Source organism: Pongo abelii, chromosome 10, assembly GCF_028885655.2.
Source record: "Pongo abelii isolate AG06213 chromosome 10, NHGRI_mPonAbe1-v2.0_pri, whole genome shotgun sequence".
Lineage (NCBI taxonomy): Eukaryota > Metazoa > Chordata > Mammalia > Primates > Hominidae > Pongo > Pongo abelii.
In genome coordinates this window covers 117,664,402-117,683,349 of record NC_071995.2, presented here as the reverse complement: position 1 = coordinate 117,683,349, position 18,948 = coordinate 117,664,402, and the positions used below count along the sequence as shown (strand labels likewise).

Genomic DNA, 18,948 nt, shown 5'->3' with positions numbered 1-18,948 from the left:
TTCTGAGTTATTGCTCTTAGAATAATAGCCTCCAGCTCCATCCATGTTGCTGCAAAAGACATGATTTCATTATTTTTTATGGTTGCATAGTATCTCCATTGTGTGTACGTACCACATTTTCTTTATCCAAGCATCCATTGATAGACACTTAGGTTGATTCTGTGACTTTGCTATTGTGAATACTGCTGTGATAAACATATGAGTGCAAGTGTCTTGTTTATATAATGATTTCTTTCCCTTTGGATAAATACCCAGTAGCAGAATTGCTGGGTTGAAGTCAGATCCCATCACTTCTCTACTCATAGCCCCCTCAATCTTACTCATGATATAAACCAAATCCCTCCTATGGCCAACATGTCCCTGCATGATCTGACCCAGTTACCTTATGTCCTTGCCACCTTCTGACCCAGCTACCTTCTGTCTTTCTCCTCCATACTCCCCTTCCCTCATTCCAATCCAGCCACTTCTACCTCCCTCTTGCCCCTGGAACATGCCAAGCATATTCCTGCCTTAGGGCCTCCGTACCTGCGATTGCCTCTGCCTGGAATGCTCTTCCTCCAGAGAGCCACAGCATTCCTTCTCCCTTTTCTATCAGGTCTCTGCTCAAATCCCACTTTATAAGTGAGGACTCCCCAGCTGCCCTATGTAAAGTATCAGTCCTCTAGCCCTTCCTCCGCTTCCTCCTCCATCCTCATTTATTCTTTTATTTTTCTCCATGACACAGATCATCACCTGACTTATATATTCCATGTGTATCTATTTATTGTTTATACTTCATCTCCCCATACTAGAATGTAAGCCCCCTGAGGGCAGGGCCTTCTGGTCTTTCACTGATGTAACACCGGTGAGTAGAATCATCCAACCACACTGCTGATTGAAAGACATAGACTCCTCAGAACATGACCCATTGACGAGCATAGGCAACCTCAACGCCACAAAAATGCTAATTAGAAATAATTAAGTAATGGAGAGCCAGGCTCAAACAGAAGAACACCCCAAAGGGTCAAAAGTAAAACAAAAAGAACTAAATACTATGTGGGTGAACTCCAGCTGAGACCAGGGCAACCCGGGGGAGTTCAGATACAGAACACAAGCACCGAGTGGCTGAGGGCTGGAGTTCTAATGTCACTATGGCAACAAGGGACATGGATTTGGGGCTCTGCAAAGAGGGAAGCCAAATGTGAGACTGTTGCATAAAGTGAGGTCTCTCAAAGGGAACAGAAGCAGAAAGGTTTCCCACTAGCACAGATGAGTCTGGGCTCTCGGTGGGTCTTTTAGTCTGGGTTTCCCCAAAACAGACTCTGAAACAAAGATTTGGATTCAGTTAGTTTATTCGGGAGGTGATCCCAGGAAGCACAGTGAGGAAATGGGGGAATAAAGAGAGGAAAAGAGAAAAAAAATCAGTAATGGGTTCATAATAAGCAAGTCACTCTCGTGGGCAACTGAGGTTCAGTCCTGCTGGGGACCTCTGGGAGACTGTGCAGAACTCACTTAGGAATCATTCCACCTCAGATGGGGAATGGCACATTTATCCACCAACTCTCATCCCCCAAATGTTGAGGGTTGCTCTGAGGGTATTAACTTCCCTTGTGTTTCCATACTGTACAGAACTCAGCCAGAAAAGCTCCTATGAAACCCAAGAGAGCTCCTACGCAGAGAAGGAGAAGCAAGCACTTAAGGTAGGCTGGAGGTAAGCTGTCAGATATACGCCGGGAAACATCGCAGCTTAAAAAAAAAAACAACAAAACTCCCAGCCTGGGCAACATGGTGAGACCCCATCTCTACAGAAAATAAAATTAGCTGGGCATGGTGGTGCATGCCTGTTGTCCTAGTTACTCAGGGGGCTTAGGTGGGAGGATCACTTGAGCCCAGGATTTTGAAGATACAGTGAGCTATGATTGCACCACTGTACTCCAGCCTGGGCAACAGAGCAAGACCTTGTCTCTTAAAAAAAAAAGTCTCAAAGGAATACAGCTTAGGGCATTACTACAGTGGGGAAAAAAAGTCTCCTGTAAGAAACTGGAACCCCAAGCATGCACATATCATGGTGTGTGGGTCTGATTTTTATACTCCCCACATGATATAGAAATCCTCAGACAAGAAATAACAAAAATATTTAGGTCTTGAGGCCCAGTAGGAAGAAAAACAATAACATTTTGTAAAGATTGAATTCATTACCAGGAAAGTCTGTTGCGGCCTCCACCTACCACACTGAGTTTATGGACAATGAAGCCAGATCCGTGGAAATGACCAGCGGAAAGAAGCAGCCCTAACTCCCAGCACGGAGATGCTCCCGTGTGGAGACAACAGACAGGAAAACGATCAGTTCACCAAGGACAATGTCATGAGGAAACGTCCTCTTCTCCCCTTCCTCCTTCCCACTTTAACATAGTGGAAAAGAAGCAGGAAAGTGTGTGGGAGGCAGGAAGAGGGCAGGCCAGATCAACCTCGCCAGCCCAGCCAATGCTGGAGAACTGAAAGGGGGAACTTGGAAGTGAGTATAAAATCGAAGTTTAAAAATGGACTGGATTGTAAAATTGGGACCCTTGTGCATGGTTGGTGGGAATATAAAATGGTGCAGCCACTGTGGGAAACAGTATGGTAGTTCCTAAAAAAAAGAGTTATCATATAATCCACAATCCCACTTCTGGGCATATTCCCAAAAGAACTGAAAGAAGGATCTCAAGATATTTGTACACCCATATTCACAGCAGCATTATTCACAACAGCTAATATGTGGAAGCAACCCAAGAGTCCATCAATGGATGAATGGATAAGCATAATGTGAAATATATATATATGTATATTTGACTATTATTTAGCCTTAAAAAATGAAGGAATCAGGTGCAGTGGCTCATGCCTATAATCCCAGCACTTTGGGAGGCTGAGGCAGGAGGATTGCTGGAGCCAGGAGTTCAAAACCAATGTAGGTAATATGGCGAGACCCCATCTCTGCAAAAAAATTTTAAAAATAGCCAGGCATGGTGGCATCTATCTGTGGTCCCAGCTACTTGGGAAGCTGTGGCAGGAGGATCACTTGAGCTCAGGAGGTTGAGACTGCAGTGAGCTGTGATCACACCATTGCACTTGAGCATGGGCAAAAGAGCAAGACTTCTGTCTCAAAAAAAGAAAAAAAAAGAAAAGAAGGAAATTCTGACAAATGCCACAATATGGATAAGCCTTGAGGACATTATGCTGAGTGAAATAAGACAGTCACAAAAAGACAAATACTTCATGATTTCACGTACTTATGAAGTGCCGAGAGTAGTCAAATTCACAAAGACAGAAAGTAGAATGAAGGTTACCAGGGATTTAGGGAGAAAGGGAGTAGGGAATTATTTAACGAGCACAGAGTCAGTTTTGCATGATGAATAGGGTTCTTGAGACGGATGGTAGTGATGGTTGGACAATGATAGGTGCTTAATCCCACAGAACTGTACACTTAAAAATAGTTAAGATGATAAATTTTGTTATATTTTAATATAATAAAAAATAGAAAAACATGGACCAGTAACTAGGCTATTTTAATAGCCCATGGAGATTGAAAAGTTATGGGATCTAATTGACTTACCAGGGAGCAAGAAGGCCAGATGAGGGTGGGAAGTATAACAGAGACTGTCCTTGTGGTAATTATTGAAATAATTATTTCATGTGAAAACATGAAATAAGAATTTCATGTTTATTTCTCAATCATACAGGCTACAGTGGCAATTTCTGAGATCTTTTCCAAATTAGATACATTTCCCCATCTCTATGTCTAGTGTTTACCCTCATGCATGCATGTGTGGGCACACGTGCATGCACACACACACATACACACAGAGCTGAGGAAGGCCCTTGAGGCTGGCAACATTCAACACACATTGCCGCTTTTGTTGGTAGAACACAGGGCATTTTAACAAGAATATTTCTGGCTCTGCTGAGAAGCAGAGTATCATTAACCATCACAGTTACAAAATTTCACACTTCTATTCCAGTTTGTTTCAGGAGGCTTAGAACACTTGGCATACTTTCAGTTACTGGTGTGTGCACACACACTCCCCACCCATGGGAGGAATTGCAATTTTGAGATGCTCCTGCCCAAGTCTAACACGGTGTAATAAGATCCCAGAACATCTCTCAGGCGATTACATGGTGCTGTCTCCATCATTCATGTACTGTGTCACGCACCTGTTCCACGATGCTGAGACAACAGCTCCCCTCAAGGCTTTCCCTGTAGCTCGTGGCATGTTGAGCTGCCATATTGGTTCTTTAGGCTTCATTCACAGAGTTTCCTTCTTCTGTTTACCTTGACTTGGGTCTCTCAGCTTCTAGGGAAGCATGGAGACATTGGCAAGAGCCCAGAAAAACGTTTTCAAACAAAACTGAGTTATGGTCGTGATTCCACATCTTATAACACACCTTTTCCTCTTTACCACACAACAGTACAGTGGCTTTCTTAATTAAAGGGCTAGAAAAATGCCCGATCCTCTTCACTTTCCAGGATGGGAAAGAGAGATGGAAATGGGTTAGAGGGAGGCTCTCTCTCACAAGCCATGTTCCTCTCACTCTGGGGCCTATGAAAGGACTGCTCCCACTGCCTGGAACACACCCACCCATGCTCTGTTCCTCACTTAATCAATTCTGGCATCTCCTTTAGACCTCAGCCCCCAAGTCACTTTCCCAGTCTACAGCAGATGTCTTTGTTAGCTTCTCTTACAGGAGCAAGTCCCTGTGTCCTTCACATTTTGTTCACTTTATAACAATTCACCGTTTTTTAGAGAAGCTGAATACAATCTACCTTTTTGCCCAGACTCTAATTTCTCCCATCCAAGTATTAACCAGGCCCGACCCTGCTTAGCTACCAAGATTAGATGAGATCGGGCACATTCAGGGTGGTATGGTTGTAGGCAAGTTGCTAATTTCTCTGATAGCAAAGACTGTCTAATTTTGCTCACCAATATATCCCCAGAATTATACGTGCCTGGTACACAGTAGGTACTTAATATATATTTTAATGAATAAATCAACTAATCCTATTTTGCTGAGAAAATGCAAACACATTCAGTAAATATTTGTTTGAATAAGTTAACCACTATGTTTAAAACTGATATAAGTACCTACCTAATAATAGTATCTACTTAATAAAGTTATTAGAAGAATTACATTTGTTAATGCAAATAGCTTTTAAACAGTGACTGGCATATAATGAACACAAGATAAACATTAGTTCATTTTATTATTGATATCTTGTGCCCATAATAGGAAGATATTTTGAATTGTTATCTAAAGTGGGCTTTCTTTTCCATATTTTCTGGTAACCCAGCTCTTCTTTCAGCCTGAGCAGCATTTTTCAGATGTGATGACCGAGGCTCAAAGAGACCCTAAGCTGCACAGCCAGGAAATGGCAGAGCTTCAATTCCAATTTACATCTCTCAAACTCCAAAACGCTAGTGTTTAATCCACTTTTTCTCAAACCATCTAGAATGGTCAAACAAATAGACTAAAAGAATTTCAACATTATCATTTCGAAAGATCATGGAGAGAGATCATTTGGAGAGAGGCATCTAAAAAGAAGATATTATTTTACTCAGTAATCACCACCATTAAAAATTACCTACAATGGTTGGTGCAGTGCCTCACACCTGTGATCCCAGCACTTTGGCCAAGGTGAGTAGATCATGAGGTCAGAAGTTTGAGACCAGCCTCGCCAATATGGTGAAACCCTGTCTCTACTAAAAATACAAAAATTAGCCAGGGATGGTGGCATGTGTCTGTACTCCCAGCTACTATGGAGGCTGAGGCAGGAGAATCGCTTGAACCCTCTAGAGGCGGAGGTTGCAGTGAGCCCAGATTGCGCCACTGCACTCCAGCTTCAGTGACAGAGTGAGATTCCATCTCAAAAAAAAAAGAAAGAAAGTACCTACAATGATAATAATCCCATGCCTAGCTAAGAAATGAATCTCCTTTTCTTTTTATTATAACAAGGACAATGGTGTGTACTGATGCAGTATTGGAAACAATTATCTCTATACCTGGTCAGGGCTGTAGCTCGCCAAGAAGTTGCTGCCTCAGTCGGTATTACTTACAGAGGGTGATTTTTTTTGTGGTTGTTTTGTTTTTAGTCTCATAAAGTATATTTTAACAGTGAATAGAAGACCCTATTGGAAAAATCGATTACATATTTCCATTTTAATGTAAACATTTAGTGTCCAACGCTTTGCCTCACTATCTCATTAGCATTTGAATGCCAAGCACCATTCCAGAAATTTATTTCAAAGCCCTTTTTTTTCCAGGCAGGGAGAGCAAATAGAACAAAACAGTCACCTCAGCTGATAGTTGACTAAACACAATCATCATGATGAAAGGTTGCTGGGGGGTAAACACTGGGTGAAAAAATAAAAATATATGATCGTTTTAAATTCATCTTCTCCTCCCAGGGAGCTGCTAAGGTGCTTATTTGGAATTTTTGGAGAATCTTTTCAGTTCTGTTTTGCAAATCTTACACTTCTCCCAAAATAATAATGAATAAATGAAGTGGATTTTATGATAGTCAGTTGAGGCCCTAAATTACCAAATTTTTCTTTTCTCTATATTAAGGAATTACCACCCCCTGAGGTTACCAACAAAAGGGTCTTTTGCTGACATCTGTAGGGTTTGAAAGGAAAGTGCTCTTTCAAGTCCAAAGCTAGGTTTAAGTCTTATCTCCGTGGTAAGCTGGTATACTGCTTCGAAGGCTGGGGAAGACAGCCCATCCTGTTCTGGAGAAATATTCAGACTGCATGAGTTGTGCCACCTCCACCCAGCATGCCAGGTGCAATTGAGGCAATTTAGGTTGAGTGCAAAGTGCTCCATTTCAGGCTGAAATCATGCCAAAGACTCCTTACAAACGCTATATTCAGCACCTCCAATTTCCCATACCCGCTGCACGTTGTCTGCCATCATTACCCAGGATTCCAAAAGCACTTGGCCGCATTAAACAAGAGTCAGGAAGGAAAACAATAGCAAGGAGCTGCTTGAGGACGCAAAGCTGGAAAAATGAAGAGGGAGCAGCCAGAGATGTCAACTGAGCTCTGAAAATAGATGTGGCTTAATGAACATGAGAGGGGTTAGGTTTATCCAAAAACGCAGATTCAACCTGGTAAGAATTTGATCCTCACACTCTGTAGATAGGGGTGTACCTTGGTTCAGCCCCTTTGGGGGACTGTTTGGCAATATTTATTAAAACTAAAAAATGCATGTGCCCTAGGATCCAGAGATTTCTTTCCCTGGCATCTATCCTAGAGAAAAATGCAGATGGATGTGCACAATGAGAGCTACACAAAGATTTTCAACACTGAGTTGCTTGTAATAGCCAAAACATGGGAAATGATTTAATATCCATCTATGGGGAAATAACCACACTGTGAAATACTTTGTAGCAGCAAAGGGACCACGTCCTCTGTCAGATAGATAATAATATCCATGCACACTTGTCCAGGGGCAGGGATGCTCCAGAAACTCTCCTAAATGCCTACCCACAATAAACAGCTTAATCCTTACAACAGTTATTTAGGAGATTCCCAAATTATGCTCACAGAACAATTGAGGCCCCAAGATGTTAAATAATGTGCCCAAGGTCACATGAGTACACAGGACATTCAAATCCAGGTCATCTAGCTCCAAAAGCCATACTACTTTTCAAGGATTTTAACAACATACTTTTCACCTTTGAATCAAAAAAGCAAGTTGCAATATGATACATACAATGTGATATGATTTATGTTTGTATATACAAAAACACAGGTGAAATAATGCTATGTATTTTCCTTATTTATTTATTATTTGTGATTTTTAAAAATAGAGATGGGGTCTCACTATGTTGCCCAGGCTGCTCTCAAACTCCAGGCCTCAAGTGATTCTTCCCCTTGGCCTCCCAAAGTTCTGGGATTACAGGCGTAAGCCACTGTACCCAGCCCTACGTATTTTCTATGAACACTTTTTGTAACACAGAGAAAGGTGTGGAAGGATACATTCCAGAGGAAAGAGGTGGAAAAGGAATAAAGATTGAGGGGGTGGTTAAAAGAGTTCTTATCTATATTTATGTTTTAATTTTTTTAAAAAAAGAATATAGTCATGTGTAACTCAAAAATAATTTTTAAAAATTGGTGTAAAAGAGCCTTTCTGAATTACTTGCAGAGACACCTAAGTGAGCCAGGCAGGAAATGTCTAGTGGCTTCCATGTGTGCAGCATTCTATAGTTCAGAACCTTTTCCACCAATATAGTTCTAGTCAATCTTTTTTTTTCTTTTTTTGAGACAGATACATTTGGGAACAAGACAAGCAAAATCCTTGCCCTCGTGGAGTTATATTCTAGAATGGAAATACATGATAAACAATTAAATGAATATGACCAGATGGTATTAATTGGCTCAAACCGAAAGGAGGCCCTCATGAGAACTTTCAGTGAAACAATAAATAAGCTGAGGAATCCACAGACGAATAAAGATTCAAGTTTTAGTAAGTTTAGGCTCTGGGACTTTCTTTCTTTCTTTCTCTCTTCTCTTCCTTCCTTCCTTCTCTTTCTTTTCTTTTCTTTCTTTCTTTCCTTTCTTTCTTTCTCTTTCTTTCCTTCCTTCCTTCCTTCTTCTTTCTTTCTTTCCTTTTTTTTTTGGAGTCAGAGTCTCGCTCTGTCACCCAAGCTGGAGCGCAGTGGCGGCATGTCTTGGCTCACTGCAACCTCCGCCTCCTGGGCTCAGATGATTCTCCCACCTCAGCCCCCCAACCTGGGACTACCAGTGAGTGCCATCACGCCCAGCTAACTTTTTGTATTTTTAGTAGAGACGGAGTTTCACCATGTTGCACAGGCTGTTCTCAAACTTTTGAGCTCTGGCAGTCTGCCCACCTCAGCCTCCCAAAATGCTAGGATTACAGGCATGAGCCACCAAGCCCAGCCTAGCTCCAGGAGTTTTTCTATACAATGGTTCTTAACCAAGGACAATTTTGTCCCCTGCTGTGATATGAATGTTTGTGCACCCTCCCCTCAAATTCATATGTTGAACCTAATCCCCAATGTGGTGGTATTAAGAGGTGGGGTCTTTGGGAGGTGATTAGGCTATGAGGGCTCTGCCCTTATAAATGTAATTTGTGTCCTTATAAAAGAAGTTTGAGGGAGCTTGCTTGCTTCTTCTACCAGAGGGAAACGCCATCTTTGAAGGAGAGAGAAAGCCCACCTGTAATGCCAGCACTTTGGGAGGCAGAGGCTGGAGGATCGCTTGAGCCCAGGAGTTCAAGACCAGCCTAGGCAAGAGAGGAAGACCCTGTCTCTGCACAAAGGTTAAAAAATTAGCCAGGCATGGTGTCACACACCTGTAGTCCCAGCTGTTCAGGAAGCTGAGGTGGGAGGATTGCTTGAGCCTGGGAGGTCAAGGCTGCAGTGAACCATGATCATGCCACTGCACATCAGCCTGGGCAATAGAGCAGGACGCTGTCTCAAAGGGGGTGGGGGAGAGAGAGAGAGAGAGAGAGAGAAAGCATGCTCACCAGACACTAAATCTGCTGGTGCCTTGATCTTGGACTTCCCAGCCTCCAAGACTTTGAGCAATAAATTTCTGCTGTTTATAAATTACCTAATCTAAGGTTATTTTGTTACAGCAGCTCAAGTGGACTAAAATACCTCCTAAAGGATATCAATGACTGAAGACTTTTTTATTGTAATGACTTGGGTAGGGTGGCTGGTGTTACTAGCATCTGTATAGCAGAAGCCAGGGATGCTGCAAACACATCCTACAATGCATAGGACAGACCTGCATAACAAATAATTATCTGGCTTCAAATGTAGTTAGTGCCATGACTGAGAAACCCTGTTCTATAGGAATAAACTTAATCTGTCTGGTAAACCCAGAATCACATATGCATACAATTGACCATTTACCCTCTTTATGGAGAACCTTATCTAGTGTTTCTTACCTTAATCAATGGCAACCATAACCTTGTAGTTGCTCAGGTTCAAGCCTTCAGATCATCTCTACTACTTTCCTAGGGCTCCTATAACAAAGTACCACAAACTGGGTTTCTTCAAACAACAGAAATTGTCTCCCTGTTCTGGAGTCAAGCCGTCTGAGATCAAGGGAATGGCAGGACTGGTTACTCCCGAAGTTTCTAAGGGAGAATCTGTTCCATGCATCTCTCCTAGCTTTTGGTAGCTTTCAGCAATCCTTAGCTTGCAAATGCATCACTCTAGTCTCTGCCTCTCTCTTCAGTTGGCATTCACCCTGTATCTCTGTGCCTCCCCATGGCTGTCTTCTTATGAGGACACCTGCCATACATATGACTTCGCCATAACTAATTACTTCTGCAAAACCCCTATTTTCAAAGAAGGTCACATTCTGAGGTATTGGGGATTAGGATATATAATATATATATATATATGGGCTCAGAATCTTGAGCAAGTGCCTGAAGATGGTTAAAGTCGCGAACCACACCATTCCTGCTGCTGGACATTTGCTGGAATTTCTGGTGCTTATTCTCTTGCAAGCCTGATTCTTCAGTTTCTCATTCATTCATTTCATGCACCCCCAAATCCTTCTTGTATGTTTTCTTTTAGGTGAAGAAAGCCAGAGTGAAATTCCTTTAGCTTGCTAGGAATGCTGGCTGATACACCTGCTGAGTATAAGATGCTGTGTGTATAGGAACTAAGATGACACCATCAGTCCCTGTGCTCACACTGCCCACAGCCTTGCAGGGAAGTTCAGAGCATTCTCATCAGGTGTTTGGTTATGTGGCATCTCCCTCTTTCAACCCCTCAAAAAGGCAACATCTGATTAGAACTGAGATAAGAAAGAAGGGAAGATAATGACTGAACAACTGATATTTGACTTCCCTGCATACTACAGCCCCATTCTAGAGACCAGAGACGATACCCAGGCTTAATCTTATGGGCCTATTTACAAGTCTGGCTAATTAATGACTGTAAAAGCAGTTTGGACTTTGCAAGCCTTTTATAATGTGCCTCATTTAGACATAATGGGCCCAAGATTGCTTCTGGCATCCTCAAGAAAATTAGAAATCCAGTAGGCAGCAGAATTGCCTCTATGCGATTTTCCTATTACTTTTATTTTTATTATGATTGCGAATAGCAGCATTACTAATGGCACCTTGGATGAGGATGCCTTTCCGGGGAAGGCCTAGCTGATTTCTCACATCCACAGCATGACTTATTGGAGTCCTTTAGCCAGCAGCATGCTGGTTCCTTCTGCATGATGTCATTGAACACAGGCCAAATGCACGGGGGTCATTCCTAACGCGGGGGCACTACAAAAGGAGACACCATTCATTATACTGCAGCTCAATGACAGAATCCTAATTGCTATTTCTCTAATCCTTGGCTCCAGACAAGGAGGTGTCTGACGTGTGTGAGCTGGGCAAAATTTGGTATGCTGGAAGTCTGGGTTGGCATGCAGTAGAGAAAGATTGCAACAAATGAGCTGGACTGGGGAGGCATAGAATAGCGTGATGAAATCTCCAGCCATCTCATTCTGTCCCACCTGGCATGGGAATCCTCCCTTTGTCCAGCATCCCCACCTGTCAGTCACTTAGTAGCCATCTAGGTCATCAGATCGACTGTCACAGTATTGCAGTGCTTGTGTTAAAGTAACCTTTATTTTACTTAATAATGGCCCCAAAGCACAAGAGTGGTGATGCTAGCAATTTGGATATGCCAAAATGCTTCCTTAATGTAAAAAAGGTGAAAGTTCTCAACTTAATGACGGAGGAAAAAAAATCACATGCTGAGGTTGCTAAGATCTACAGTAAGAACAAATCTTCTATCCGTGAAATTGTGAAAAAGGAAAAAGAAATTCATGCGAGTTTTGCTATTGTATCTTAGACTGCAAAAGTCATGGCTACAGTGCGTGGTAAGTGCTTAGTTAAGAAGCAAAATGCATTACATTTGCAGGTGGAAGACATGAACAGAAACATCTTCCAATGGATGGCAATCAGCTACAGTACTATCTGTGGTTTCAGGAATCCACTGGGGGTCTTGGAACATATCCCCCGAGGATTAAGGGGGACTGCTGTATTGTCAGGAATAAATCTAACCTGCGACACTTCAGCAAGGGCAACTGCTACCGCTATGCTACAGACACCTCAGTTTAACTGTTTTAAACACCATCTCTGTTAAGGGTTTCCATTTCAAAGCTGATCAAGGAAAAGGATATGACCAGCAGAGGCAGTAATACACCACAAGCATTACTGAGCAGTGCTTGAATGTGGTTGCATGACAGGTGAAGTCCTCACAGCAGGAGACCATCCAGAGGAGAGGAGGGCAAGGGGACTCCTTGAAGAAAGGGGATCAGACAGCAGGTTATTTGTCTAGATGCTGGGGCTCATCAGCACAGTGGTCTCTGAGTCAGAGAGCTCCAAAGGGCAGCAGTGGCCTGGGGCCTCATAATTACAAGGCCCTTTCTTATCAATGGCTAAGAGCTGAGGTTTTCCAGCATAGGCTCTAAATGACTGGAAATCTGTTTGAGCTATTTTTAAAACAATTGGATGTGCAAAAATTTGAATTTCATTTCTTGGGCTTTTTATCTAATAGGTCTCAGCCTAGAGTGAAAAAATAAACAACCAAGGGCCAATATACAGAGGCCAACTTGGGGTTAATATACAGAGGCCATTTATGGCTCATTTATATCACAACTCCCCTGCCATTGCTCCCTGTGAAAAGCTGAGTGTGTCTTCCACCATGCTCATCCAAAAAAAAGACATCACTTGTATTTACCTACCTGTGTTTCTCACTTCCAAATTGATGTCTTTCATTGACTCATCAAATTGGTGAGATTAGGTTGGCGGCACATTAAGGGCAGTGGGACTGGCCTGCCCCAGGTGCACAGAGTGACAGGTGCATGATTAGTAGAAAATTTAAAAGGGCTGGCCACGGTGGCTCACGCCTGTAATCCCAGAATTTTGGGAGGCTGAGGTGGGATGATTGCTTGAGCCCCGGAGTTCAAGACCAGCTTGGGCAACATAAGGAGACTCCATCCCTACACATGCTTAAAAAATTAGCCAGGCATGGTGGTGCACACCTGTGGTTCCCAGCTACTCAGGAGGCTGAGGCAGTAGGATCACCTGAGCCTAGGAGGCCAAGGCAGCAGTGAGCCATGATGGTGCCACTGCACTTCAGCTTGAGTGACAGAATGGGACCTTGTCTCAAAAAAAAGAAAAGAAAAGAAAAAGAAAATTTAAAAGCAATATAATCATACTGACTACAATCAGTGTGCTTTATATTACTGTCATGAGCCAGTAATTCTAAACAAAGTCAATGATAAAATATATCTTCCAGGAGGGGCAAACCATGCCCACTCTTCTTCCTTGGTAGACCACAGGATTCATTCACATTCCTGTGCCCCAGCTACACAGGAGGAATGTATTTTTCAAGTGGGATAACAACAGAACCTACTGCACAGGGTTATTGTGAAAAAAAATCAATACTGTGAGGACATCAATCCTCCCCAAATTGATATAGACACTGTAATCAGAATGAAAACCCCAGCAAGTTTTTGTTTTTGTGGAAATTTACAAGGTGATTCTGAAATATGTGTGGAAAATCAAAAGCCAAGATTATCACAAAGAAGAACAAAGTCAGATGATTTTCATGACTGGATATCAGGAGTTATAATAAAGCCAGAGGAATTAAAGGAGCACGCTTTGATACAGGAAAAAAAAATAGACCAGTGGAACAGCATAAAGAGCTCAGAATCAAACCCCTCACACGTAGAGACACTTTATTTTATTTTATTTTTTTTTGAGGCAGGGTCTTTCTTGTTGCCCAGGCTAGAGTGCAGTGGTGTGATCATGGCTCACTATAGCCTTGACCTCCCAGGCTCAAGTGATGCTCCTGCCTCAGCCTCCCAAGTAGCTGGGACTACAGGTAGACACCACTAAGCCTAGCTAATTCTTTAATTTTTTTGTAGAGATGGGGTCTCCCTATGTTGCCTAGACTGGTCTTGAAACCCTGGCCTCAAATAATCCTCCTACCTTGGCCTCCCAAGGTGCTAGGATTACGGGCATGAGCCACTGTGCCCAGCCTAGGGACACTTGATTTATAAGAAAGGTGCCATTGGAGAGCGATGGAGAAACAACAGCTTTCTCAATGAAGGGTTCCGGGTTAATTGGCCATCCACATGGACAAATTTGAATCTTGGTCTCTACCTCATATTATATACAAAAAATCAAAGATCAGTTAGTTGTAGATATGTGGCATTATTTCTGAGGGCTCTGTTCTGTTCCATTGATCTATATCTGTTTTGGTACCAGTACCATGCTGCTTTGGTTACTGTAGCCTTGTAGTATAGTTTGAAGTCAGGTAGTGTGATGCCTCCAGCTTTGTTCTTTTGGCTTAGGATTGACTTGGCGATGCGGGCTCTTTTTTGGTTCCATATGATCTTTAAAGTAGTTTTTTCCAATTCTGTGAAGAAAGTCATTGTTAGCTTGATGGGGATGGCATTGAATCTATAAATTACCTTGGGCAGTATGGCCATTTTCACCATATTGATTCTTCCTACCCATGAGCATGGAATGTTCTTCCATTTGTTTGTATCCTCTTTTATTTCCTTGAGCAGTGGTTTGTAGTTCTCCTTGAAGAGGTCCTTCACGTCCCTTGTAAGTTGGATTCCTAGGTATTTTATTCTCTTTGAAGCAATTGTGAATGGGGGTTCACTCATGATTTGGCTCTCTGTTTGTCTGTTATTGTTGTGTAAGAATGCTTGTGATTTTTGTACATTGATTTTGTATCCTGAGACTTCGATGAAGTTGCTTATCAGCTTAAGGAGATTTTGGGCTGAGACAATGGGGTTGTCTAGATATACAATCATGTCATCTGCAAACAGGGACAATTTGGCTTCCTCTTTTCCTAATTGAATGCCCTTTATTTCCTTCTCCTGCCTAATTGCCCTGGCCAGAACTTCCAACACTATGTTGAATAGGAGTGGTGAGAGAGGGCATCCCTGTCTTGTGCCCGTTTTCAAAGGGAATGCTTCCAGTTTTTGCCCATTCAGTATGATATTGGCTGTGGGTTTGTCATAGATAGGTCTTATTATTTTGAGATACGTCCCATCAATACCTAATTTATTGAGAGTTTTTAGCATGAAGGGTTGTTGAATTTTGTCAAAGGCCTTTTCTGCATCTATTAAGATAATCATGTGGTTTTTGTCTTTGGTTCTGTTTATATGCTGGACTACATTTATTGATTTGCATATATTGAACCAGCCTTGCACCCCAGGGATGAAGCCCACTTGATCATGGTGGATAAGCTTTTTGATGTGCTGCTGGATTCGGTTTGCCAGTATTTTATTGAGGATTTTTGCATCAATGTTCATCAAGGATATTGGTCTAAAATTCTCTTTTTTGGTTGTGTCTCTGCCCGGCTTTGGTATCAGGATGATGCTGGCCTCATAAAATGAGTTAGGGAGGATTCCCTCTTTTTCTACTGATTGGAATAGTTTCAGAAGGAATGGTACCAGTTCCTCCTTGTACCTCTGGTAGAATTCAGCTGTGAATCCATCTGGTCCTGGACTCTTTTTGGTTGGTAAGCTATTGATTATTGCCACAATTTCAGAGCCTGTTATTGGTCTATTCAGAGATTCAACTTCTTCCTGGTTTAGTCTTGGGAGGGTGTATGTGTCGAGGAATTTATCCATTTCTTCTAGATTTTCTAGTTTATTTGCATAGAGGTGTTTGTAGTATTCTCTGATGGTAGTTTGTATTTCTGTGGGATCGGTGGTGATATCCCCTTTATCATTTTTTGTTGAGTCTATTTGATTCTTCTCTCTTTTCTTCTTTATTAGTCTTGCTAGCGGTCTATCAATTTTGTTGATCCTTTCAAAAAACCAGCTCCTGGATTCATTAATTTTTTGAAGGGTTTTTTGAGTCTCTATTTCCTTCAATTCTGCTCTGATTTTAGTTATTTCTTGCCTTCTGCTAGCTTTTGAATGTGTTTGCTCTTGCTTTTCTAGTTCTTTTAATTGTGATGTTAGGGTGTCAATTTTGGATCTTTCCTGCTTTCTGTTGTGGGCATTTAGTGCTGTAAATTTCCCTCTACACACTGCTTTGAATGTGTCCCAGAGATTCTGGTATGTTGTGTCTTTGTTCTCGTTGGTTTTAAAGAACATCTTTATTTCTGCCTTCATTTTGTTACATACCCAGTAGTCATTCAGGAGCAGGTTGTTCAGTTTCCATGTAGTTGAGTGGTTTTGAGTGAGTTTCTTAATCCTGAGCTCTAGTTTGATTGCACTGTGGTCTGAGAGACAGTTTGTTATAATTTCTGTTCTTTTACATTTGCTGAGGAGAGCTTTACTTCCAACTATGTGGTCAGTTTTGGAATAGGTGTGGTGTGGTGCTGAAAAGAATGTATATTCTGTTGATTTGGGGTGGAGAGTTCTGCAGATGTCTATTAGGTCCGCTTGGTGCAGAGCTGAGTTCAATTCCTGGGTATCCTTGTTAACTTTCTGTCTCATTGATCTGTCTAATGTTGACAGTGGGATGTTAAAGTCTCCCATTATTATTGTGTGGGAGTCTAAGTCTCTTTGTAGGTCACTCAGGACTTGCTTTATGAATCTGGGTGCTCCTGTATTGGGTGCATATATATTTAGGATAGTTATCTTTGACAAACCTGAGAAAAACAAGCAATGGGGAAAGGATTCCCTATTTAATAAATGGTGCTGGGAAAACTGGCTAGCCATATGCAGAAAGCTGAAACTGGATCCCTTCCTTACACCTTACACAAAAATTAATTCAAGATGGATTAAAGACTTAAACGTTAGACCTAAAACCATAAAAACCCTGGAAGAAAACCTAGACATTGCCATTCAGGACATAAGCATGGGCAAGGACTTCATGTCTAAAACACCAAAAGCAATGGCAACAAAAGCCAAAATTGACAAATGGGATCTAATTAAACTAAAGAGCTTCTGCACAGCAAAAGAAACTACAATCAGAGTGAACAGGCAACCTACAAAATGGGAGAAAATTTTCGCAACCTACTCATCTGACAAAGGGCTAATATCCAGAATCTACAATGAACTCAAACAAATTTACAAGAAAAAAACAAACAACCCCATCAAAAAGTGGGCGAAGGACATGAACAGACACTTCTCAAAAGAAGACATTTATGCAGCCAAAAAAACACATGAAAAAATGCTCACCATCACTGGCCATCAGAGAAATGCAAATCAAAACCACAATGAGATACCACCTCACACCAGTTAGAATGGCAATCATTAAAAAGTCAGGAAACAACAGGTGCTGGAGAGGATGTGGAGAAATAGGAACACTTTTACAGTGTTGGTGGGACTGTAAACTAGTTCAACCATTGTGGAAGTCAGTGTGGCGATTCCTCAGGGATCTAGAACTAGAAATACCATTTGACCCAGCCATCCCATTACTGGGTATATACCCAAAGGATTATAAATCATGCTGCTATAAAGACACATGCACACGTATGTTTATTGCAGCACTATTCAGAATAGCAAAGACTTGGAACCAACCCAAATGTCCAACAATGATAGACTGGATTAAGAAAATGTGGCACATATACACCATGGAATACTATGCAGCCATAAAAAATGATTAGTTCATGTCCTTCTTAGGGACATGGATGAAATTGGAAATCATCATTCTCAGTAAACTATCGCAAGGACAAAAAATCAAACGCCGCATGTTCTCACTCATAGGTGGGAATTGAACAATGAGAACACATGGACACAGGAAGGGGAACATCACAATCTTGGGACTGTTGTGGGCGGGGGGGAGAGGGGAGGGATAGCATTAGGAGATATACCTAATGCTAAATGACGAGTTAATGGATGCAGCACACCAGCATGGCACATGTATACATATGTAACTAACCTGTACATTGTGCACATGTACCCTAAAACTTAGAGTATAATAATAATAAAAAAAAAGAAAAAAAAATCAATCCCGGGTGGATTGTAGATCTCCATGTGAATGGAAACATGATAAAACTTCTAGAGACAATATAGAAGAATATCTTGAGCTTGAGGTAGGCAAAGATTTCTTAAACAAGACACAAGGAAACTGGGATAGGTGAAGCCCCATGGTGCAGTTGGCTCAGAATAAGGGGAAATCCACAAATCAGACTCCTTGTCCAAGTCTTATCCCGTAAAGTTTCCCTGCTTTAAAAACATTTTAAATCTCAAAATATTCAGGCTGAAACATTCCAAAGCGGAAGAGAATTTCCCATGATACTCTTCATGACAAGCCTCTATGTCTATGCTGCTTTAATAGAGGTGGTGATTGTTTACTATGATCCAGGCACTGTGCAAAGCACTTTGCCATTTTTTATTTTAGAGACAGGGTCTTGTTCTGTCACCCTGATTGGAGTGCAGTGGCATGATCCCAGCTTACTGCAGTCTCAACCTCCTGAGGTGAAGTGATCCTCCCACCTCAGCCTCCCAAGGAGCTGGGACCACGGGCATGCACCATCACACAGGGCTAATTTTTTATGTTTTGTTGAGACAGGGTCTCCCAATGTTGCCCCAGCTGGTCTTGAACTCCTGTGTACAAACTCCTTTCACCTTGGCCTCCCAAAATGCTGGGATTACAGGCGTGAGCCACCATATCCAGCCACCTTGCCATCTTTTTCTTACTTGTCTTTATTTCAGCCAGCAGTTAATGCCTGCAAGTTGGTCACCATGGAAACAACACAAGAAAATCTCCCTCCACTACCTCATTCTTTAATATCCGAAATTTTAAATTTACAAAATTAAGATACAAAGAATCAATCATGAAGTTGAAGTTTACATGAGTGCTTTCTGCTGTTGCGTGTTGCTCAAGGTACAGTAAAACCTTAACATTGGGTTGACAACTGTAACTTTAAAAAGTCTATTTCCATGCATTTTCTTACTGAATCTCTGTGAAATAGCCATCACTGGCATTGAATTTCCATTTTCCAAATAGGTAAACTGAGGCACACAA

At 41.8% G+C, this 18,948-nt stretch overlaps 1 long non-coding RNA gene across 1 annotated transcript; it reads left to right on the top strand.

Moving 5' to 3' along the window:
- Nucleotides 1–1,140: 1,140 nt before the first annotated feature.
- On the top strand, nt 1,141–18,853 carry LOC112135737 (uncharacterized). The gene is made up of 3 exons (XR_008512187.1): nt 1,141–1,265; nt 1,609–1,679; nt 18,636–18,853. It is a non-coding gene; the product is annotated as an uncharacterized LOC112135737 (long non-coding RNA).
- Nucleotides 18,854–18,948: the final 95 nt, after the last annotated feature.